Genomic DNA, 24,943 nt, shown 5'->3' with positions numbered 1-24,943 from the left:
ATACATATATATTTGTTATTCAGTTGCTCAGTTGTGTCCGATTATTTGTGACCCCATGAACTGTAGCGTGCCAGGCATCCCTGTCCTTTACCATCTCCTGGAGTTTGCTCAAACTCATGTCCACTGAGTCAGTGAGGCCATCCAACCATCTTATCCTCTGTTGTTCCCTTCTCCTCCTGCCTTCAATCTTTCCCAGCATCAGGGTCTTTTCCAATGTGTTGACTCTTTGCATCAGGTGGCCAAAGTACTGGAGCTTCAGCTTCAGCATCAGTTTTTCCAATGAATATTCAGGATTGAATTCCTTTAGGATTGACTGGTTTGATCTCCTTGCAGTCCAAGGGACTCTCAAGAGTCTTCTCCAACACCACAGTTTGAATGCATCAATTCTTTGGTACTCAGCCTTCTTTATGGTCCAACTCTCACATCTGTATGTGACTACTGGAGAAATCTTAGCTTTGACTATACAGAACTTTGTCAGCAACCACAAACAAGTTTCAATAAATTAAGAAGACTGAAGTCATATCAAGCATCTTTACTGACCACAACAGTATAAGACCAGACATCAGCTACAAGGAAAAAATTGGAAAAAAACACAAACACGTGGAGTGTAAACAACATGGTACTAAACAACCAATGGGTCACCGAAAAAATAAAAGAGAACATTTTAAAGTATCTGGAAACAAATGAAAATAAAAATTTGTTGTTGTTCAGTCGCTAAGTTGTGTCTGACTTTTGCAACCCTATGGACTGCAGCAGGCCAGGCTCCCGTCTTTCACTATCTCCCAGAGTTTGCTCAGACTCATGTCCATTGAGTTGGTGATGCTATTCAACCATCTCATCCTCTTTCGTGCCCTTCTCCTCCTGCCTTCAATCTTTCCCAGCACCAGGATCTTTTCCAATGAGTCAGTTCTTCACATCAGGTGGCCAAAGTATTGGAGTTTCAGCTTTAGCATCGGTCCTTCCAATGAATATTCAGGACTGATTTCCTTTAGGATTGACTGGTTTGATCTCCTTGCAGTCCAAGGGACTCTCAACAGTCTTCTCCTGCACCACAATTAGAAAACATTGATTCTTCGGTGCTCAGCTTTCGTTATGGTCCAGCTCTCACATCTATACATGACTACTAGAAAAACCATAGCCTTGACTAGATGGACCTTTGTCAGCAAAGTGATGTCTCTGCTTTTTAATATGTTGTCTAGTTTTGTCACAGTTTTTCTCCCAAGGAGCAAGTGTCTTTCAATTTCATGACTGCAGTCACCATCTGCAGTGATTTTGGAGCCCGAGAAAATAAAGTCTGTCACTGTTTCCACCTTTTCCCCTTCTATTTGCCATGAATTGATGGGACTGGATGCCATGATCTAATTTTTTTGAATGCTGAGTTTTAAAATGAAAATACAACGAAATACAATGATTCAAAAATTTATATCTACTTATCAGGAGTACGTCAAGGCTGTATATTGTCACCCTGCTTATTTAACTTATATGTAGAGTACATCATGAGAAATGCTGGGCTGGAGGAAGCACAAGCTGGAATCAAGATTGCCGGGAGAAATATCAATAACCTCAGATATGCAGATGACACCACCCTTATGGCAGAAAGTGAAGAGCTAAAAAGCCTCTTGATGAAAGTGAAAGAGGAGAGTGAAAAAGTTGGCTTAAAGCTCAACATTCAGAAAACGAAGATCATGGCACCTGGTCCCATCACTTCATGGCAAATAGATGGGGAAACAGTGGAAACAGTGTTAGACTTTATTTTTGGGGGCTCCAAAATCACTGCAGATGGTGACTGCAGCCATGAAATTAAAAGATGCTTACTCCTTGGAAGGAAAGTTATGACCAACCTAGATAGCATATTCAAAAGCGGAGACATTACTTTGCCAACAAAGGTCCGTCTAATCAAGGCTATGGTTTTTCCAGTGGTCATGTATGGATGTGAGAGTTGGACTGTGAATAAAGCTGAGTGCCGAAGAATTGGTGCTTTTGAACTGTGGTGTTGGAGAAGACTCGAAGAATCCCTTGGACTGCAAGGAGATCCAACCAGTCCATTCTGAAGGAGATCAGTCCTGGGTGTTCTTTGGAAGGAATGATGCTAAAGCTGAAACTCCAGTACTTTGGCCACCTCATGCGAAGAGTTGACTCATTGGAAAAGACCCTGATGCTGGGAGGGACTAGGGGCAGGAGGAGAAGGGGACGACAGAGGATGAGATGGCTGGATGGCATCACCAACTCGATGGATGTGGGTTTGGGTGAACTCCGGGAGTTGGTGAGGGACAGGGAGGCCTGGCGTGCTGCGATGCATGGGGTCGCAAAGAGTCGGACACGACCGAGCGACTGAACTGAACTGATCTACTATATATCTACTCATCTTGCTTACTCTATATCTACTTACTTATCTACCTACAATGGAATATTACTCAGTCATAAAAAAGAATAAAATCTTGCCATTTTTCAACAACATGGATGGGTCCAAAGAGTATTATGCTAAATGAAGTAAGTCAGACACAGAAAGGCACATACCTGATTTCACTCACATGTATAATCTAAAAAACAAAACAAATTAACAAATATAATGAAACAAAAGCAGACACAGATACAGAGAACAAACTGGTGGTTGCCAGAGGGGAGGTGGATAGGTGAACGAGTGTAATAGGTGAGGGGGATTAAAAAGTACAAACTTCCAGTTATAAAATTAATAAGTTTTGGGGGTGTAAAGTACAGCATAGGGAATATAGTTAATAATAATAATATTGTAATAACTTTACTAGTGACATGTGGAAATAATATTTATTATGGTGATCATTTTGTAATATATATTGAATCACTATGTTGCACACCTTATATTACTATAACATTGTAAATCAATTATATTAATACTTCAATTTTAATAAAGGATGCTTCCTGGGGCTATAGATATTTGAAAGCTTTAGTGAAGCAGGATGATCCTCTTCCTGGAAAGTGCGTTCACATGGCTATTGGCAAGAGATCTCTGATCCTCACTGGTTATTAGTGAAGAGCCTAAGTTCCTTACCATCTGGGTCTAACCTTTTGGGTACTTGAGTGTCCTCATGGCATGGTAGCTGGCTTCTTTCAGAGTGAGTAGACCAAGAGAGAAACTGTAATGCCTTTTAGACCTTGTCTTGGAAGTCACACATCATTACTTCTGTCATCATGTATTTGTCAGAAGCAAGAAACTAAGTTTATCTCACACACAAGGGCAGAGGAATTAGACTTCACTCTCTGAAGGGAGGAGTGTCAAAGAATTTGTGGACATATTTTGAAAACCATCACACCATGTGATATAGTCTAAAAAAACTGGTGACATTCGTGGCTTCTGGGCAAAAGCTTTAAGAGCCACTGAGTGGTTTGCCGGCTTCTTTTCCCTCATACATAAAACTGGCAATATTTCAGTTAGAAGACCTGGATCCTGGAGTAAAGATGATGTGAAGCAGAGCTTTTATTGCTCGCTGTCAAGTATGTTAGGCATGGTACAAAGTACTTAACAAGTAGTATCACAATAATTATTTACAGCGATGGTAAATATTATTATCCACAATTTTAGAAGAAATAGCACTATCATATTTCAACTTTTCCTGATATTCTTGACATGATTCACTTTGCCATATCTATTTTTTTCTTTTACTGAAAGCACTTTTCACCTTCTAAGAAACTGTATTGTTTACAGTTTATATCATTTTGTTTATTGTCTGTCTTGCTGTTGTTGTTGAGTCGCTTAGTCATGTCCGACTCTTCGTGATCCCATAAGACTGCAGCACTCCAGGCTTCCCTATACTTCATTATCTCCCAGAGTTTTCTCAAACTCATATCCATTGAGTTGATGATGCTATTCAACCATCTCATCCTCTGTTGCCCCCTTCTCTTCCTCCCCTCAATCTTTCCCAGAATCAGGGTCTTTTCCAGTAAGTCAGTTCTTCACGTTAGGTGGCCAAAGTATTGGAGCTTCAGCATCAGTCCTTCCAATGAGTATTCAGGGTTGATTTCCTTTAGGATTGACTGATCTGATCTTCATCTTCTCCAGCACCACAGTTCTGTCTAGCCTTACAAAAATGTAAGTTCCACAAGGACAGGGAGGGGAATTCCCTGGTGGTCCAGTGGTTAGGACTCCACACTTGCACTGTAGGGGGCATCAGTTGGATCCCTGACTGGGGAACTAAGATCTCCTAAGACCAAAAAAACAAAACAAAAGAAAGAAACAAGGTCAGGGGTCTTTTTTTTGTTCACTGATGTATCCCAATGTAAAGAACAGTGCCTGAATATAAATACTTACTGAAGGTTGATCCTCAGTCCCAATTCTCTCCCTGGACACTGTTCTAGTTTGTCTACATATTTTCTAATGGTAATACTCCAATTGAGGTCTGATAAGCATAGGCTGTTTCTTACTAGTTGTGCTCTCAGAAGCTAACCATATTTCTAGGATCTCACTGAAGTCTCCAATAAATCTATTGATTATGATCAATATTCTCATGCTATTCTCTGTGATGGGTTTTAAGTTGTGACAAATGACCAAAGATAGGCTCATTCTACTGGAAATTTCTATATTATCTTGGGTCTCTCTTTATCACCCTTGTGTGTGTGTGTGTGTGTGTGTGTGTGTGAGCCACCCTTATCCCTTCAAAATCACAAAATATCTGTCCTATTTTTATTCCTCTAGTGTTCTAAAATGGCTTTTTGTGCATTTCTTCCTAGGTAACATTTGTGCATTTTAACAAACACCTTGATCCCAGATTGTTGAGCTAGTGGTCAGAAGTTTAGAAAACACGGCAAGTCAAATGAGGAAGTTATTACTGGGCAACCAGGCCACCGTGGAAGCGACAGAATTGTTGCTGCCTGGCATTCACAATCATTCTCAGGGAATGTGCAGTAAAAGTTTACAAACATGTTTCTAAATGTCATAAAACATACTTTTAAGAAATTCAATCTCTTTCACTCAATTAAAAAATTTAAACTAACAGAGAAACATTAAAAGCAAAACTTTTTGTTCTTAGCCCATAAAACTCAGGAACAGAATCTGTTCTTTCTCCAAAAACAAATGCAATAACTTAAATCTGTCTGCAAAAGGAACAAAAGGTAGAGAAACTGTGTTCTGTTCACTGACAGCCCTTAATAATTATTATGTGTGGGACAATCTTATGGTCTTACCTGAGGCTATACCAAGGAACAAAGCAACAGGAAAACAACATAGAAATGAAGTCAATGTGGTGGCATAAAGAGAAGAAATGATCAGAAGATTGAAGAGCTTAAATCCTATTTCTTCTTTGCTACTATCTAAATCTATAATGTGTACAAACTGCTTCACTTCTCTGGATCTCAATTTATCTGTAAGATGTTAAGATTAGAAAAGATGGCTTAGAAAGTCTTCTGGCTTTTTAATACTAACAAAAAGAGGTATATACAAATTTTCTAGTATGGAAGAAAAGGACCAGTGGTGTGCTGGTAAATGCTGATAAAAAAACAAACATTTAATAATAACTGGCTCTCCAGTGGAAAAAAAAAAACAACCCTTTGTTTCGTTATGCAACAGAACAGTGGTGGGAATACTTCTACCGTGGTCAGTTTTCAAGTTACCAATGGTTTATTAGCCTATTAGCAAAATTCCTAAAAATTTAATAATTAGCATTTAGAATCTAGTTAAGAGCAGCTCTAACACACCACTAATGTGAGAGTTGGACCATAAAGAAAGCTGAGTACCGAAGAACTGATGCTTTCAAACTGTGGTGCTGGAGAAGACTCAGCAAGGAGATCAAACCAGTCAATCCTAAAGGAAATCAACTCTGAATATTCATTGGAAGAACTGAAGCTGAAGCTTCAATACTTTGGCCACCTAACGCGAAGAGCCAACTCATTGGAAAAGAGCTGATGCTGAGAAAGATTGAGGGCAGGAGAAGGAGGCGACAGAGGATGAGATGGTTAGACAGCAACACCAATCTAACGGACATGAATTTGAGCAAACTCTGGGAGACAGTGAAGGAAAGGGAAGCCTGGAGTGCTGCACTTTACGGGGTTGCAAACAGCTGGATACAACTTAGCAACTGAACAACAACACAGGACTAAATAGGACTCAATTTATTCTTTTGCCTATTCATTCATTCAGCAACAATCACTGAGCATTTATTATGTGCAAGGCATTAAACTAAATGGAATACAAAGCTGTGTAAAATCTGGATCTCGTCCCAAGAGGTTTAGATTCTAGTAAACAGGAAATGAACACAGACAACTGTATTGCTACAGAGAACATGACAAATAACATAAAGAAAGCAGGAATAAGTAAAGTACTACTAAGGGTCAGCAGAAAAAGAGACTATTCATATTGAGGTTATTGACTGGAAGAGACCTTGAGGAAGAAAAAGAGATTTCTCAAAAAGAAAAAAGACTATTTAAAGGTATTTTTTGTTTGTTTGTTCATTTAAAAGACTTTTATAGGGAATTCTCGTGGTTTCGAGGTTCCACTGCAGGGAAGTGGAACTAAGATCCCACATGCCACGCAGTACAGCCCGGGGTTGGGAAGTGGGGGAAGAGTTATCTAACAGAAGAGAAGTAACACTATGTTGGGAAATCAAGAACCAGATAAATCCTTAAAGGAAGCTAAAAATAAGAGTCTAAGAAGTGATTCTACATGTGGGAGGGCAATAAAAGCTACCAGGTCAGATGGCTCCACCAAGAGCAATCTTATACTGGAATGAGTTTAACACCATCGAAAGGGAATTGGAGTACAATTTAGGAAGGGAGCTATTAAGAGAGCTTAGAATAATTTCAAAGGAATCCAACTTTTAAAGTTTTACAGTTTTATAAACTATGATTTTTCAGTTTAGAATTTCATTCTATAGTTCTTAAAAATGTACTGCCAGTAATCACCAGGAAATCAAGGACAGTAAGGAGTCTAGAGATAACTAAAGGCGGCCCAAACTTTACATGTAGGGAAAAGTGATTCCCAGAAATTATAGCCCAGTTAGTTAGACTTTAATTCTCTGCCGCATTCTAAAACTAAACAGATAATTTATGAACACCTGGAGAAAGGTAAACTAGAGTAATGAGCATGAGTTAACTAAAACAAGTCAGACCAAATGAGTTACATTTCTTGATATGGGTGGCAAACAATTAGATGAAGTATATCCTCCTATAGATATGATGCATCCTTATGTCAGGTTCATATTTGACAGATTATCTCATAGTAACAGTGGTGATACAAAGGAGAAATAATTGCTACTTAAGGATTAAAATTAGTTGAATTTGCAGTTGCCTGAACAGTTGTTGATGGAAGGATTGTGTGAACTTAAACAAAGGTCTGTAGTAATGAACCACACTTGGCTTTTCTCCTTCAACATTTTTATCAACAAACTAGAGAAACACATATAATCTATGCCTACAAAATTAATGTATAACATGAAGACAGGAGATGCTACTAAAATGATGAATTACCGGAACCAGACTGGAAAAAAAATCTTCAAAGGCTGAAATAGCACTATGATACAACTACTATCAAAAGGGAGGGGGAGTTGTCATATTTAAAGGAGGTATAATATCTGGGAACTGATCAGCTCATACCTGGAAGTGATATTTAGTTACTTAATCTCTTTGAGCTCATTATCTCACTTGTAAAATGGGGCTAAGTACCTATTTCACAAGATTAGGAAAATAATATACTAAGGAGCTTAGAAGTGTTCAAAAGAAAGCATTCAATATATATTAGCTATAATATGTGTGCATCCTTAGATGCTCAGTCGTGTATGACTTTGTGCCCCCCATGGACTGTAGTCCACCAGGCTCCTCTGTCCATGGGATTTTCTAGGCAAGAGTACTGAAGTGGGTTGCCATCTCTTCCTCCAGGGAAGGATCCCCTTTGATCCTCCAGGGATCAAACCCATGTTTCCTGCGGCTCCTGCATTGGCAGGTGGATTCTTTACCACTGAGACACCTAGGAAGCCAGTTAGCTATAATAATATAGCTTTAATTGAAAAAGTATGCTCAAAATTCTCCAAGCCATGCTTCAGCAGTACGTGAACCATGAACTTCCTGATGTTCAAGCTGGTTTTAGAAAAGGCAGAGGAACCAGAGATCAAATTGCCAACATCCACCGGATCATCAAAAAAGCAAGAGAGTTCCAGGAAAACATCTACTTCTGCTTTATTGACTATGCCAAAGCCTTTGACTGTGTAGATCACAATAAACTGTGGAAAATTCTTCAAGAGATGGGAATCCCAGACCACCTGACCTGCCTCTTGAGAAACCTATATGCAGGTCAGGAAGCAACAGTTAGAACTGGCCATGGACCAACAGACTGGTTCCAAATAGGAAAAGGAGTACGTCAAGGCTGTATATTGTCACCCTGCTTATTTAACTTCTATGCAGAATACATCATCAGAAACGCTGGGCTGGAAGAAGCACAAGCTGGAATCAAGATTCCAATATCAATCCTCAGATATGCAGATGACACCACCCTTATGGCAGAAAGTGAAGAGCTAAAAAGCCTCTTGATGAAAGTGAAAGAGGAGAGTGAAAAAGTTGGCTTAAAGCTCAACATTCAGAAAACGAAGATCATGGCACCTGGTCCCATCACTTCATGGCAAATAGATGGGGAAACAGTGGAAACAGTGGCAGACTATTTTTCTGGGCTCCAAAATCACTGCAGATGGTGACTGCAGCCATGAAATTAAAAGACGCTTACTCCTTGGAAGGAAAGTTATGACCAACCTAGATAGCATATTCAAAAGCAGAGATATTACTTTGCCAACAAAGGTCCGTCTAATCAAGGCTATGGTTTTTCCAGTGGTCATGTATGGATGTGAGAGTTGGACTGTGAATAAAGCTGAGTGCCAAAGAATTGATGCTTTTGAAGTGTGGTGTTGGAGAAGACTCTTGAGAGCCCCTTGGACTGCAAGGAGATCCAACCAGTCCATTCTGAAGGAGATCAGTCCTGGGTGTTCTTTGGAAGGACTGATGCTAAGGCTGAAACTCCAATAGTTTGGCCACCTCATGCGAAGAGTTGACTCATTGGAAAAGACCCTGATGCTGGGAGGGACTAGGGGCAGGAGGAGAAGGGGACGACAGAGGATGAGATGGCTGGATGGCATCACCAACTCGATGGACGTGGGTTTGGGTGAACTCCGGGAGTTGGTGAGGGACAGGGAGGCCTGGCGTGCTGCGATGCATGGGGTCGCAAAGAGTCGGACACGACTGAGCGACTGAACTGAAAACAGACAAATGGTTACTTTTATAAATTCAAGATCCATTATCTAGTGGGCATTTTTATTTTCCTAAAGTGTATTTTAATTTACCAAAGGTTAGCTAAAGTTCTAATATTTTTGGTATTATTGAACGATTGAGTCTCACTGTACTTTTCAAGATCATAAAGTCTTTTTATATCTCTCTCACTAGGCTTCATCTTTCTATGTTACAATTTTATTTGTCTAGATGAGTCAAAAATTGTTTTGTTAATACTCATAAGAACATGGATATGAGTAAGAACAGTAGTTAAGTTTGCCAAATCTTTGGGGCTACTCCAGTGTTTTAGTTAAAAATCTTCCTTTTTATAAAAATACAAACCATTATGGGAATTCCTGGTGGTCCAGTGGTTAAGACTCCACGCTTTCAATGCAGGAGGCAGGGGTTTGATCCCTGGTCAGGGAACTAAGATCCTACATGCCATCCCACATGATGTGCAGCATGGTCAAAAATTTAAAAAACAACAACAACAAAATACATATATATATATCATTAAGGAACTCTTTCTTTGGAATAAGAAAAAAGACAGACTGTTCTGTTTTTACTTTATTGTTTAGGTCCAACTTAAGCCTAAATTTAACAATTAAAATATAATTTTCCTGAAATATATGGGACTTTTTGTCTTTTCTAAACAGGGAATTACAGGACGAACATTTAATGACAAACATTCTCCTCACAACACCAGTCAATAAATTTCTGACAACACTGATTTGGTGCCTATTAGAGGGAGAGAATAACAACAATAGAATGTGGGAAATTTCAGAAGCAAAAATATAGTTGGTACTTTTAAAGTTCTTATAATTTAATAGAGGAGACTGAATAATCCTTAATAAATACACTGGGGCATACTTACTATTAGAGGGATTTAACATGAAGTGATTCTTCTTGAACATTTTCCATTGCAATTTAGCTTTTGGAGTAAACAAAAGAAATGGGAGGGCTAGAAACAAGATATTCCTAGGGTCACAGAGCCAGCAAATCATAGAAAGGGGATTTAAACCTAGGTCTCCTAATTCCACACATGAGACAGTCTCACAGCATTAATCTTGAGGATACATCTTTTTGAAATGCTATATGACATTCATTTTCAGAATTAAAAAAAAAAAAAAGCCAGTAAGACTGATTAGAACTCAGAGGATAGTAATGTTCCAGCATTCCACTTAATTTTTCTCATTTTGGGAGAAGGAAGCACCTGTGACGGAGAAGGCAATGGCACCCCACTCCAGTACTCTTGCCTGGAAAATCCCATGGACAGAGGAGCCTGGTAGGCTGCAGTCCATGGGGTCGCTAAGAGTTGGACACGGCTGAGCGACTTCACTTTCACTTTTCACTTTCATGCATTGGAGAAGGAAATGGCAACCCACTCCAGTGTTCTTGCCTGGAGAATCCCAGGGACGGGGAAGCCTGGTGGGTTGCTGTCTAAAGTGTTGCACAGAGTCGGACACGACTGAAGTGACTTAGCAGCAGCAGCAGCAGCTCCTGTGACACCACAAACTAAAGGTGTGACACTTTTAAAAACTGGTCTAAATAATTAGGGTTTTATTCTTCTCAAATATCTGGGGTGATTACTTTCTAGTATTCTTCCAGGACTTCTCTATAAAGAAAATTCATAATGTCATTTCATATCATAGGTCTGGATAGACACTAAAGATTTTCTCTCTTTCCTTCTCTACCTTTGATATTTTTGATGTTTATCAAGGTAATACATGCAAATATTTTAAGTCTTTGGTTAAAAAGAAAAGTCTTGTGGAACTACAAGGCTCATAACAAAACACAACGGAGTATATTTTAACACACTTACAGTCTTAAAAAAGTGGTGGCCTCACCAAAGCTTGAGATACCCTCCCAAACTTATTTGCTGGCTTTTTTTTTTCCACGTTTACCAACATTTTCCCAAATTAAGTATTTTTACTGCTACTTCTTGATTTGTAAATTTTTAACAGTACCTAATAGAAAAGATAAAGATCTTAAAGATCCAACACTACGTTTTTCCTCCCTTCAGCCTCTCAATATTGTTATATCACAATATTTTAAATTAAATCAGTGTTTCATGTTAACCTTATTATGACTCTTGTGTGTTTTCCTTCTGGATCAATTAACTGGATTATAATTACATTTCCTTTCTTATGCAACTTTTTGTCTTACAATTAATAGTTGCCTCCGTTTTCTGTTTGACAAAATTTCTGCATCATTATCACTGTCTCAGACCCTCCAACAGAAAAGTAAAAATGAATTATTTTGAACTCAACCATGGAAAAACTCCCGTGGAGCACTCCTTCCTTCAGTCTGGACTATCCCTCACTAGGTCTGCTCTATACAATTGTCATCTTAGAATTTCCTTTTGTCTTTCCTAGGGTGATCCCCTTTCCTAAAACCTGTTATCTTTGTCATTGTTTCAGTAGAGCACATCCTCCAGTAGTGCCCCAGGAAAAGTGGGGGTTAGTAAATTTTTTATTGCATGCAAGAAAAATATCTTTAATTGTCCCTCACATTTGATTAATAACATGATTTAGTATAGAATTTTAGGCTGAAAATAATTTTCTCTCAGAATTTTGAAAGTGCTGTTTCACTGTTTTCTAACTACTACTGTCAATATTAAAAAATACACTATTCTCATTACCTGCTCTTTTATTATGAATAATCCATTCCCCTTTCCCCACTCCCTCTTTATCTCCTGTCAACAAGATTTTTGGATCTTCTCTTTAATCCTTGTGTTTAGAAATTTCATGACAATGTGACATAGTACTTTTGATTTTTTTCCCTTCATTATGCTGGGCACTCAGCAGTCGCTGTCAATCTGGAAACTCACATCCTTCAGTTATCAGAGATCTTGTAATTTCTTTGATAATTTCCATCCCTTCATTTCTTCTCCATTCCTAAAACTCCAGTTAGCCTAGTGTTGGATTTTATGGATTCATTCTCCAATTGTTTTAATTTCTTTTTGTTCTATTTTTCTGAGAGATTTCCTCAATTTTATATATTAATACTTCTATTAATTATTTTTGCTACTTAAAAACTTTCCCAGAGCTATTATTCTCTGCTCCTTTTTAGGGGAGGAGCATCCTGTCTTTGCTTGATAGATGCGCTATTTTACACTATCAGAGGCAGAAGATGCTTATTGTTTTCAAAAAATATCCTTCTGCTTTCCATATTGCCTGTTTTCCATTTTGATTTGCTGCTCTTTCTTGGTGAAGGTTTATCTCAGCTATCTGGTGATCCTTTGCTGTCCTTTCATATTTAAAAGTGTGTCATTACAAAGGTATTGGGAAGGTCTATGTTAACTGGAAGAGTCTGTCAGTTGGTGGGTTTCATTGCAGGTTAATAAAGTAGGGATACATGTTTTGTTGGGAGACCCTCAAGTATCATTCTTCATAGATACTTCTTCTGGGATTATTCAATTTCAGGTTTCTCTCAAAACTAATTCTCAGCTATCCTGCCTGGAGAATATAAGCCTTGGTGTCAGCATCCTTGGAGTGAAATAGAGCAAGAGGGCTAGGCAAGTTTTATCATTCAGCATGTAGGTATCCCTCTGATCTCTGTTTTCAGTGTGGTATTCCTCCTGCCCCAGCCTCCTCAGCTGTGATCTTTAACCGCTATCCCGGTCTGGAGATTTTCAAACTCAATTTTTCACAGAATAAACCAGGGAGATAGAGGAGTAATTGCCTAACTGAGCAGGATGAGGAAGGGGCCTCGTAGTCAAACTTCTTAAATAGACTTTCGGCCAATCCTCCACTTTTAGACCACTGCATGTCTCTGATGCTACAGTACCTTTCATTCCTGGTGTCTCAGTGTTCTGCAATGAGAACCTGCTTGCCTCTTGTTAGTATACCCCTCCCAAATATTTGGAATTCTGTTTCCTCAGCTCAACCTTCCAACTTCCAAAGTGCTGTTGATATCCCTCATCTGCTGTCATCTTTCTTATTCCCTTTCTTTGTGGACTGATAACATTAAAAATATTAACTCATCATTTTAGTGAATGGGGGAGAGAAAAGGGATGAAGACATGTTTAATCTGTTCTTGTACATTGAGAATTGCAGGACTGACAAGATGCTCACTCTTTTGCTCCCATAAAAAAATGTCAGAACCAGAAAACTCAGAGATAAAATTCTGCTCTCATGAAGGTGATACGGAAAAAATATGGGTCTGAGAACTGTAGTATCTATTCTCAAGTCCTGGTATTATTATTTATTGATTGGTTGATGTTGATGTTGGTTAAGTTACAAATGTTTCACCATCTATAAACTGGTGATAATCATCCCTATTACAGCCTATCTTACTTGCAATGACTAAGGTAAGATAACTGATATAAATGTATGAATATACATCAAATATGTAACATTTATCATTAACTTGGCATAGTCAAATATATTTTGAGAGACAGGCAGTGTAACAGAGTAGAAAGAGTATGGGCTTCAGAGTCAATACAGACCTAGATTTGATTGCATCTCTGTCATTCATTGTGTGATCTTGGGTAAGTAACCTAACCTCTCAGCTTTGTTTTCCCTGTTTATAAAATGAGTATGATATTATGAACCTGACAACACTGTAATGAGGATTAAATGAGATAATGCATGTAACATGGGCTTCCCAGGTGGCACTAGTGGTAACGAACTTGCCTGCCAATGCAGGAGACGCAAGAGATGTGGGTTCAATCCCTGGGTTGGGAAGATCCTCTGGAGAAGGAAATGGCAACCCACTCCAGTATTCTTGCCTGGAGAAGTCCATGGACAGAGGAGCCTGGCGGGCTACACAGTCCATGGGGTTGCAAAGAGTTGGACATGACTGAGCAACTAACACACAGTGCTAAACCACATTAGTAATTAGGATCTGAAGTCATCAATAGTCCTCATAAAAGCTTTTTATTTGCTTTTTTCCCAGGACCAAATTATAGGGTGAGCAGCCCAAGTTGAAAGAGCCCAGCATACATATTCTTTGAAGTGGCAATAGGTTATTACTGAGACCTCTTTAAGAATATTTTGTTATGAAGTAAGACATAAAATTTGTAATGAATATTAAAGGAGATCAGGGACTTTGGAACACTGGAACTACTACTCAAAAAATTATTTTAAGAGTTATAGTTTTTTTTCTTTCTATTTGATTCTGACATAAACCCAGAAGCTTGGAAGGCTTTATCATCCTCTTTAAAGATGAAAAAATCAAGGCATGAGTGAAAAAGCGACTTGCTCAAGGTTCATTAGTCATCAAAGAACAATCAGGAACTCCAACCTTGGACTTTTGACTCCCTACTCAGGGCTTTTTTTAAAAAGAAGTTCTAGTTAAATACACATAAAATTTACCATCTTAATATCTTTTGTGTACAATTAAGTACATTCACCTCTTTGTGCAACTAATCTCCAGAACTCTTTTCATCCTGCAAAACTGAAACTCTATACCCACTAAACAATTCCCATTCTCCCTCATTCCCCAGACTCTGGCAACCACCATTCTACTTTTTATGAATTTGACTACGCTAGGTGCTACATATAAATTTTTATCTTTTTGTGACTGGCTTATTTCACTTATATAATGTCCTCAAGGTTCATCCATGGTACAGCATGTCAGAATTTCCTTCTTTTTAAGGCTGAATAATATTCCATTACATGTATATACCACATTTTGTTTGTTTATTCATGAACGGACATCTAGGTTGCCTGGCTCTTTGGCTATTGTGAATAATGCTGCTATTGATTCCTGGGTCCAGACGATTCCCTGGAGGAGGGCACGGCAACCCACTCCAGTATTCTTGCCTGGAGAATCCTATGAACAGAGGAGCCTGGCAGGCTACAGTCCATAGGTTACAAAGAGTTGGACACAACTGAAGCAATTGAGCACAGCACAGCACACATTGGAATACAAATATCTCTTTGTGACTCTGATTTCAATTATTTTGGATATATACCCACAATTGTATTGCTGTACCATATGATAATACTATTTTCCATTTCTTGAGGAACCACCATATTGTTTTGGAGAACAGCTATACATAGTGGCTACACCATTTTACACTTTAACCAAAAGCACACAAGGGTTCCAATTTCTCCACATTCTTGTTAACACTCATCATTTTCTTTTTTTTTCCCCTAATTGCTATTCCAGTGGGTGCAAGGTGGTAAATCACTGTGGTTTTCATAAGAGTTTTGAAGTCTTCTGTAGAGATGCCAACACACTAAGTAACCCCAAGTCACATTACAACCCAATTTACAGCATTAATATCCTACTAGATAGTGAAGAGGAACTCAAAAGCCTCTTGATGAAAGTGAAAGAGGAGAGTGAAAAAGTTGGCTTAAAGCTCAACATTCAGAAAACGAAGATCATGGCATCCGGTCCCACCACTTCATGGGAAATAGATGGGGAAACAGTGGAAACAGTGTCAGACTTTATTTTTCTGGGCTCCAAAATCACTACAGATGGTGACTGCAGCCATGATATTAAAAGACGCTTACTCCTTGGAAGGAAAGTTATGACCAACCTAGATAGTATATTCAAAAGCAGAGACATTACTTTGCCAACAAAGTTTCGTCTAGTCAAGGCTATGGTTTTTCCTGTGGTCATGTATGGATGTGAGAGTTGGACTGTGAAGAAGGCTAAGCGCCGAAGAATTGATGCTTTTGAAGTGTGGTGTTGGAGAAGACTCTTGAGAGTCCCTTGGACTGCAAGGAGATCCAACCAGTCCATTCTGAAGGAGATCAGCCCTGGGATTTCTTTGGAAGGAATGATGCTAAAGCTGAAACTCCAGTACTTTGGCCACCTCATGTGAAGGGTAGACTCATTGGAAAAAACTCTGATGCTGGGAGGGATTGGGGGAAGGAGGAGAAGGGGACGACAGAGGATGAGATGGCTGGATGGCATCACTGACTCGATGGACGTGAGTCTGGGTGAACTCCAGAAGTTGGTGATGGACAGGGGCCTGGCGTGCTGCGATTCATGGGGTCGCAAAGAGTAGGACATGACTGAGCGACTGATCTGATCTGAGATTTAAAACACTAGGAGGCAACAGTACAGTCATTGCCCTCAAGGATTTTATCATCTAGCTGGAAAGATTATAAAATTATTTATATGCAGTTAAAAATAAACAGCAGTGCAAACAGCACAGTCTACATGTGTGTGCTCAGTCGCTCTGTCATGTCTGCCCCTTTTGTGACCCCTTGAACTGTAACCTGCCAGGCTCCTTCTGTCAATGGAATTTTCAAGGCAAGAATACTGGAGTGGGCTGCCATTTCCTTTCTCCAGGGGACCTTTCCAACCCAGGGATTGAACCCACATCTCCTCTATCTCCTCCACTGGCAGGCAGATTTTTACCATGGTGCCACTTGGGAAGTCCATAGTCTATATGAGTATTATCATGAAAATAGAGAAGGGTAAAATTATAATAGGTTGGGGGGATTAGAAAAGGCTTTGAAGAGCACCTCAAACATTTTAAAACAGAGGGTTTAAATTATTTGAGAGATATTTTATATTATTATTTCATTTTTTAATTTATGCATTCTTTCAACAAACATTTATTGTGCTGCACAATAGGGCTATTGTGCAGGAATAGGTTTCCTTTAAAACACAACATCTAAGCTGAATCTTCACTTCCCCAGTGGCTCAGTGGTAAGGAATTGCCTGCAATGCATGAGTTGTGGATTCAATCTCTAGGTCGGGAAGGTCCCCTGTAGAAAGGAAATGGCAACCTACCCCAGTACTCTTGCCTGGGAAATCCTAATCCATGGGGTTGCAAGAGAGTCAGACATGACTGGGCAACTAAACAAGTTGAATCTTAAAGGTTGGCAGGAGGAGTTAATCAGATGGGAAGAGAAGGGATGAACATTCCTAGTCAGGAGGACAGCATGTTCAAGGAACATTAAGGGATTTAGTGTAGCTGCACCTTAAAATACATGATTGCTATTGTTGTTCAGTTGCTAAGCCATGTCCCACTCTTTGCAATCCCATGGATTGCAGCATGCCAGACTTCCCTGTCCTTCACTATCTCCCTGAGTTTGCTCAAACCCATGTTTGTTGAGTTGGTGATGCCATCCAACCATTTCATCTTCTGTCACTCCCTCCTCCTCTTGCCCTCAATCTTTCCCAGCATCAGGGTCTTTTCCAATGAGTCGGCTCTTTGCATCAGGTGGCCAAAGTACTGAAACTTCAGCATCCGTTCTTCCACTGAATATTCGGAGTTGATCTTCTTTAGGATTGACAGGTTTGATCTCTTTGTTGTCCAAGGGACTCAAGAATCTCCTCCAACACCACAGTTTGAAAGCCTCAATTCTTCAACACTCAGCCTTCTTTATGATCCAACTCTCACAATTCATGATGAGGAATAGTAAGAAGGATAGTGAGTAGAGAGATGAGGGGAGCTGAATAGGTAGACTGTGAACAAATATTATACTGAAGGTAACAGAGAATTTACAGGTTTCTAGGAAGGGGAGAAGCATGATTAGTCTTTTTTTGTTTTTTTAAGGAAACTCTGAAAGCTTCCCTGGTGGGTCAGACGGTAAAGAACCTGCCTGCAATGCAGGACACTGGGGTTTGACTCCTGGGTCGAGAAGATCCCTGGAGAAGGGAATGGCAACCCACTCCAGTGTCCTTGTTTGGAGAATCCCATGGACAGAGGAGCCTGTCAGACTACAATCCTTGGGTTCCCAAAGAGTTGGACACAACTGAGCAACTAACATTTTCACTTTCTGCAGGGTATTAGGTTGGTGCAAAGGTAATTGCGGTATTTGCATTGTTGAACTGTGCTGTTTGATATTGGAATACTTTCTTAAATAAATGTGGATATGTTATATATCATTTTAATGCACATATCTTGCTTTATGTTTTTTTGCTAATAAATTATTTGCTGTTTATTTTGTATTTATTTTAGACTAAGGAAATGATGTTAGACAAAAAGCTAATTCAACTGATTTTCTTATTCCAGTTCAAAATGGGTCATAAAGCAGCAGAGACAACTTGCAACATCAACAACACATTTGGCCAGGGAAGTGCTAATGAATGTACAGTGCAACGGTGGTTCAAGAAGTTTTGCAAAGGAGATGAGAGCCTTGAAGATGAGGAGTGTAGTGGCCAGCCATCAGAAATTGACAATGACAACTGAGAGCCATCATTGAAGCTAATCCTGACAACTACATGAGAAGTTGACGAAGAACTCAACATCAACCATTTTAATGTCATGCAGCTTTTGAAGCAAATTGGAAAGGTGAAAAAGCTCCCTAAATGTGAGCCTCAATGAGCTGACCGAAAATCAAAAAAATCATCATTTTGAAGTGTCATTTCCCCTTATTTTATGCAACAACAAATCATTTCTTGATTGGACTGTAACAGATGATGAGAAGTGGATTTTATACAACTGGCAATGACCAGCTCAGTGCCTGGACAGAGAAGCAGCTCCAAAGCACTTCCCAAAGCCAAACTAATACCAAAAAAAGGTAATGGTCACTGTTTGGTGGTCTGCTGCCCGTCTGATCCACTACAGCTTTCTGAATCCTGGCAAAACCATTACATCAGAAGTATGCTTAGCAAATCGAAGAGATGCACCAAAAACTGCAAGGCCTGCAGGTGGCTTTGATCAACAGAATGGGCCCAATTCTTCTCCATGACAACACCCAACCACACATTGCACAACCAATGCTTCAAAAGTTGAACAAATTGCGCTACAAAGTTTTGCCTCATCCACCATATTCACCTGACCTCTAGCCAACCAACTACTACTTCTTCAAGCATCCCAACAACTTTTTGCAGGGAAAATGCCTTCCAAGAGTTTGTCAAATCCCGAGGCATGGATTTTTATGCTACAGGAGTAGACAAACTTATTTCTCATTGGCAAAAATGTGTTTCAGACAATGAATTTTAAATCATTATAACTAGGCTCAAACACATCTTTATTAAACAAAATAGGAACCATTATAATCAACACATTTTATCCAACGAGAAATAAGTTTGTTTACTCCTGTAGTGTAAAAAATCCATGCTTCGGGATTCAACAAACACTTGGAAAGCATCTTACCTGCAAAAAGTTGAAGAGATGCTTGAAGTGATAGTAATTGGCTAGAGGTCAGATGAATATGGAGGGTGAGGAAAAACTTTGTTAAACACTGTTGTAGGTTTTGGGGACATAGCTGTGATGAACAATTTCCTGCCTCCACAGAGTTACATTCTAGCATGGAATATATTTTTTCAGGGACTAAAATATTTGTGTTTGCTGCCCAGAGCATTCCCTTCCCCGTATAAATGTTTTAGGGAATCTCTAAGTTGGTACTCAAAACACTGTGCATTCAATGATCAGAAAAAAAGAAGTGGATGGTTTTAAGGTACATTTCATTCAGGTGCCAGGTAAACCCTAAGAAGTTATCTATGCTCCAGAACAAGTGTACTTTAGAAAAGTATATTGACTAGCTTAACAATGTTCTTTGCACTTATAATTTCTCTATCCTGAACTTTGCTAGATGGAAAAACATGGCCAAATCCTGGCAGATTTCTTTTTCTGGATTCCAAGAGAACCATTTCAATTCTTATACATTCTTTCAGACATATTGTAATATTATTGATTTTAATTATATAAGGTTCAGTCATTTTTACCATATATGATTAAATAAAGGCTCTAATTTCAACTATCTCACTGTAAAAATTGTGTTAAAATTTTGGATACTATTGGATTTTCATCCATAAATTCAATAAATATTCACCAAATATTTAAGTGCCCATAATGAACCTGGCACTCTGCTAAGTGCCGGGGATTTCAGAGTGAATTAGATTTTTTACCTACCTCAAGCACTACAATACTTATCTTTCACTACATTCTGGGAGCAAAGTGAGATTATTAAATCACAAGTAAAAAACCAACCAATAAATCAAACAAATTGTGGTAAGTGTTATGAAGGAAAAACGCAAGCTGCAATATCCAAGAAGAGATGACAATCACCCGTACCAGGCTAGTGGCAGTGGAGACAGAACTGGTTGATTCAGATTTTGGACACTGACTCAATAAGACTTGATAACGAATTGGATGAAGTGATGAAAAGAAAGGAACTGAGTTAACTCCTGGGTTTCCAACTTAAGCAACTGGGTAGAGAGCAGTGCCTTGTTAATTGAAATGAGGAAGATTTGCAGTGGGAAATACTCAAGTTGTTATAAACACAGTAACTCTGAGACCTCTGTGAGACAAGCAAATGTAAAGAAATATGCACTTGGACCATGAGGCTAGAATTGAGAGGTTTGGGTTGGAAAAAATGGATTTGAGAATCACTGACATAATGATGATATTTGGAGCCAGTATTTTCATTAGACTAGATTTCTAAATCTGTGACACAATATCTCATAAGTCATTTCTATGTATGATTAAATAATCAAGAATTCATTTCTGTTAGTGTAGTTCCTGAAGGATAAACTATGTAAGATTTCTTTGGGTGAGGGCACGGTGCTCACAATACCGTCTAATACATCAACCCCAAAATAGATTTGAGTTACTAAATGCTTTTCATTACTATCTCAGTGACTTTCTCTTTACTCATCAAAGCTAACTTGTAAAAGTCCCATGTAATGAATGAAAAGAACTGAATAGGTCTATATTTCTCTATGGATTAGACTTTCTATCTTAATTATGTTTTCCGTAATTTAAACATCACCTACAAGGATATATGGGCTTACTTAAGAAGACAGAGTACTGAACTAAAGATCATGAGATCTGGGTTCTGTTCAAGTACTGTCGTGATTTAATTTTAAGTCATAGCCTCTATAGGCCTGCTATTTTATGGGTCAAGAGAAGAGACTAAGAAATATTTTAAAGCCTATGAAAACATAAATTTGGTATACAATTGAAGCCTTATCATCAATAGCTTACTACTGGGAAGTTGGAGATCTGGGGTGGTGCTGAGCATCAAGAATGGCTCAGAGTGAAGATTCCAGTAGGCTGTTCTGGATTTCTCACTACTTTTCTGTAGACTTCGTAATTTAGCTTCTGTATCTATAAAATGGAAGAATCATGATTTCCCTCACCATTATGACAGAAAAATTAATAAATGTCTATGTTTCACAATAAACTGTGGAAAATTCTGAAAGAGATGGGAATACCAGACCACCTGACCTGCCTCTTGAGAAATCTGTATGCAGGTCAGGAAGCAACAGTTAGAACTGGGCATGGAACAACAGACTGGTTCCAAATAGGAAAAGGAGTACGTCAAGGCTGTATATTGTCACCCTGCTTATTTAACTTTTATGCAGAGTACATCATGAGAAATGCTGGGCTGGAAGAAGCACAAGCTGGAATCAAGATTGCCAGTAGAAATATCAATAACCTCAGATAGGCAGATGACACAACCCTTATGGCAGAAAGTGAAGAAGAACTAAAGAGCCTCTTGATGAAAGTGAAAGAGGAGAGTGAAAAAGTTGGCTTAAAGCTCAACATTCAGAAAACGAAGATCATGGCATCTGGTCCCATCACTTCATGGGAAATAGATGGGGAAACAGTGTAAACAGTAGCTGACTTTATTTTGGGGGGCTCCAAAATCACTGCAGATGGTGATTGCAGCCATGAAATAAAAAGATGCTTACTCCTTGAAAGGAAAGTTATGACCAACCTAGATAGCATATTCAAAAGCAGAGACATTACTTTGCCAACAAAGGTCCATCTAGTCAAGGCTATGGTTTTTCCAGTGGTCATGTATGGATGTGAGTTGGACTATAAAGAAAGCTGAGTGCCAAAGAATAGATGCTTTTGAACTGTGGTGTTGGAGAAGACTCTTGAGAGTCCCTTGGACTGCAAGGAGATCCAACCAGTCCATCCTAAAGGAGATCAGTCCTGAGTGTTCATTGGAAGGACTGATGTTGAAGCTGAAACCCCAATCCTTTGGGCACCTCATGTGAAGAGCTGACTCCTTTGAAAAGACCCTGATGCTGGGAAAGATTGAGGGCAGGAGGAGAAGGGGACAACAAGATGAGATGGTTGGATGGCATCACCGACTCAGTGGACATGGGTTTGGGTGAACTCCAGGAGTTGGTGATGGACATGGAGGCCTGGCGTGCTGCAGTTCATGGGGTTGCAAAGAGTCAGACACGACTGAGCAACTGAACTGAACTGAACTGAAGTTTTACAGATTCCTGGATAAAAGAGGTTAGGAAAATACAAATTACTGTTGTGTTGATGTACTTTTTAGCTTAATCTAAGCAGGATCTATCTCTTGGAAAACCTGGAAACACTTAGCTATCACTGCTTTCTGACTTCTGCTTGCTTCCCAGGGATTCTTGACTTTCCCTAGAAAACAAACTATTACCTTGAGGGTAGCCTGAAATCTCTGAAGAAAGTCTCTTGCAAGCAGCCAGTTCAGAGAGGTCATATCTGGTACCAGGCTGTAACAGAAAAATCTTTTCACAAAAATGGTCAACACTATTTGCTAAGCAGACCAGCATTTTCCAAACAGGGAACGGCAGTACAATAAGGCCTCATTAAAACTTTGTGCGCCTTTGTTAATGTGAACCAACTTCGTTGGCCAAACTAAGTAACTTAAGAGTGATTGCCTATGAGCTCCTCTCTACCTCTCCCTAATTTCTCTTATTTTTTCCCACTTGTCTTTTGTCTCAGATGTTCATTCTCCTACTTGAATGGACTTTTCAGAAACTTTGGTCTTCTCTATTGTTTCCTTCTCTCCTCTTCAAGGTCTGCTCGCTCAAAATGATTTGGGGACTGTCATGCCCCAAATATCTTTTACCTCTCAGAGACCAAGAGAATATAAATGGTATTCAACAATGGCTTTCAACCAGAGGTGATTTGGTAATGTCTAGAGACATTGTTCGGAGAAGGCGATGGCACCCCACTCCAGTACTTTTGCCTGGAAAATCCCATGGACGGAGGAGCCTGGTAGGCTGCAGTCCATGGGGTCGCTAAGAGTCGGACACGACTGAGTGACTTCACTTTGACTTTTCACTTTCATGCATTGGAGAAGGAAATGGCAACCCACTCACTCCAGTGTTCTTGCCTGGAGAATCCCAAGGACGGGGGAGCCTGGTGGGCTGCCGTCTATGGGGTCGCACAGAGTCGGACACGACTGAAGTGACTTAGCAGAGACATTGTTGGTTTTTACAATCATGGGAAGGGTGCCACTGGCATCTAGTAGACACTGGTCAGGGATACTGCTAAACATTCTACACTGCACAAAAAACAGCCCACAACAACAAAGAATAGCCTAACACACTGATGGTGTTGCTACTGAGAAATCCTGATATGCAGATTATCAGTAGCTGAAAAGGAAGAGGCAGTGCAGCCTCCTTAGGATACAGATTCTCAAGGTGGTAAAGCAACAGCCACTGACATCAGATTGCCTAGACTTGGATCATGCTCACTGATCCTTGGCTCCTTGGAGGCAGGAGCCTTATTTTACCTACCGTGCTTAAATTACGGACTAGTATGCAATGGAGAGTGCTAACCAATTGTGGATTGTCTCACATAGTTGTTTTGAGGCCTCAAGAAGGGAACATATTCTAAGTGATATGAAGCACAGTGAGAGGGAGAAAAGCAGCTCCTGAATAGGGGGAGCTAGGCTAGTGTTATCAACTAGGATATGCTGCCCTATTGAATACAATTTGAGAAAACACCAACATCAGACAAAGCCACTCTGTGACCATGATGGATCAAGACAAAAACAAAACCACCTCCATAAACTTACTAACAAACGAACAAGAACAGTGACCCAACCACACACACCCACACCCACACCTCACACACACACACAAAGACCAAATATCCCCCTATCCTGGCTGAGGGACTGCAGCTTCTTAACCAATCACAGCTTTAGCCACTCTCGGTTCTTCTCCCTTTTTCAGGTAAGAATTACTAAAATACCCATCAGAATTACCTTCATCTCCTTCTTAACAGCATCCAATCCAAAGAGAAGGCCTGCTTCCTGGAACCCTCCCCGATTACCTAATACAAGCTCCAACCCTGTAAATTCTTTCCAGCACCCTCTTCCTGACATGCCCCCTGCACCTCAGGCTGTGCCTCCACTCCTTACAAGGAGACAATAAGCCCAGCTTTGTTCAACACGACGAGTGTTCTAGGTGGTCTTCGGCTAGGGAGCACTGACGATAGTGAGAGCCCCAAAGGCTAACTGCTTCTATTATGCCTCAAGGGGAATTGCACCCACGCATTGGAAGTCTTTACAAACAAGGATTTTGAGGTTTCCGGACAGAATGCCTCTTGCCAGGCCGTTTCTCCTCATGAGACGTCTCCTTTCCCGTCTACAGGGAGGAGGTTTTTGGTTTCCGACCTCCCAAAGTGAAATCCAGCCTGTTGGGTTAGATTTCTGAAGTAAAACCCCTCAGTGAGGTGAGCGCCTCCGCTTCCAACTTTGAATTACTCAAACACTAGCATACCCCACGGGGACACGGTGGAGGTGGTAGCAGAGAAATTAAAGCCCCAGAGAGTTCATATTACTGAATGCCTCACCCACCTCACTAACTCAGGAGAAACCGCCCCGAATTCAGCTTGGGTTCCCTGCTCCTCCAAAAGCGGAGGTAAGAACAGCCACCGGCAAAACCAAACCTTCCGGGCCGGCTTCCTTAGCGTCGCGCACGCGCAGGGGCCGCTGGGCAGTCGCCGCGCTAGCGCCTGCCTCTTCCGGGTGGACTACAAGTCCCAGCTTGCCGGCACACGGTGTCGCCTGGTAACTCGCGCCAGTCGGAGCGCGCTAGGTCGGCTTCTCCGCGCGCCTGCGCATTGGCGGTCTCTGCG

The 24,943-nt window shown here is 40.1% G+C and overlaps 1 long non-coding RNA gene across 1 annotated transcript; it reads right to left on the bottom strand.

Moving 5' to 3' along the window:
- Window positions 1–2,474: 2,474 nt before the first annotated feature.
- Window positions 2,475–24,899, bottom strand: LOC129625862 (uncharacterized). The gene is made up of 3 exons (XR_008701631.1): window positions 24,663–24,899; window positions 22,491–22,566; window positions 2,475–4,178 (listed from the first exon to the last, which is right to left on the bottom strand). It is a non-coding gene; the product is annotated as an uncharacterized LOC129625862 (long non-coding RNA).
- Between the last annotated feature and the right edge of the window lie 44 nt (window positions 24,900–24,943).

Source organism: Bubalus kerabau, chromosome 13 (assembly GCF_029407905.1).
Source record: "Bubalus kerabau isolate K-KA32 ecotype Philippines breed swamp buffalo chromosome 13, PCC_UOA_SB_1v2, whole genome shotgun sequence".
Taxonomy (NCBI): Eukaryota; Metazoa; Chordata; class Mammalia; order Artiodactyla; family Bovidae; genus Bubalus; species Bubalus kerabau.
Note: the sequence above shows the minus strand (reverse complement) of the source record. Positions and strands in the feature narration are given on the sequence as shown.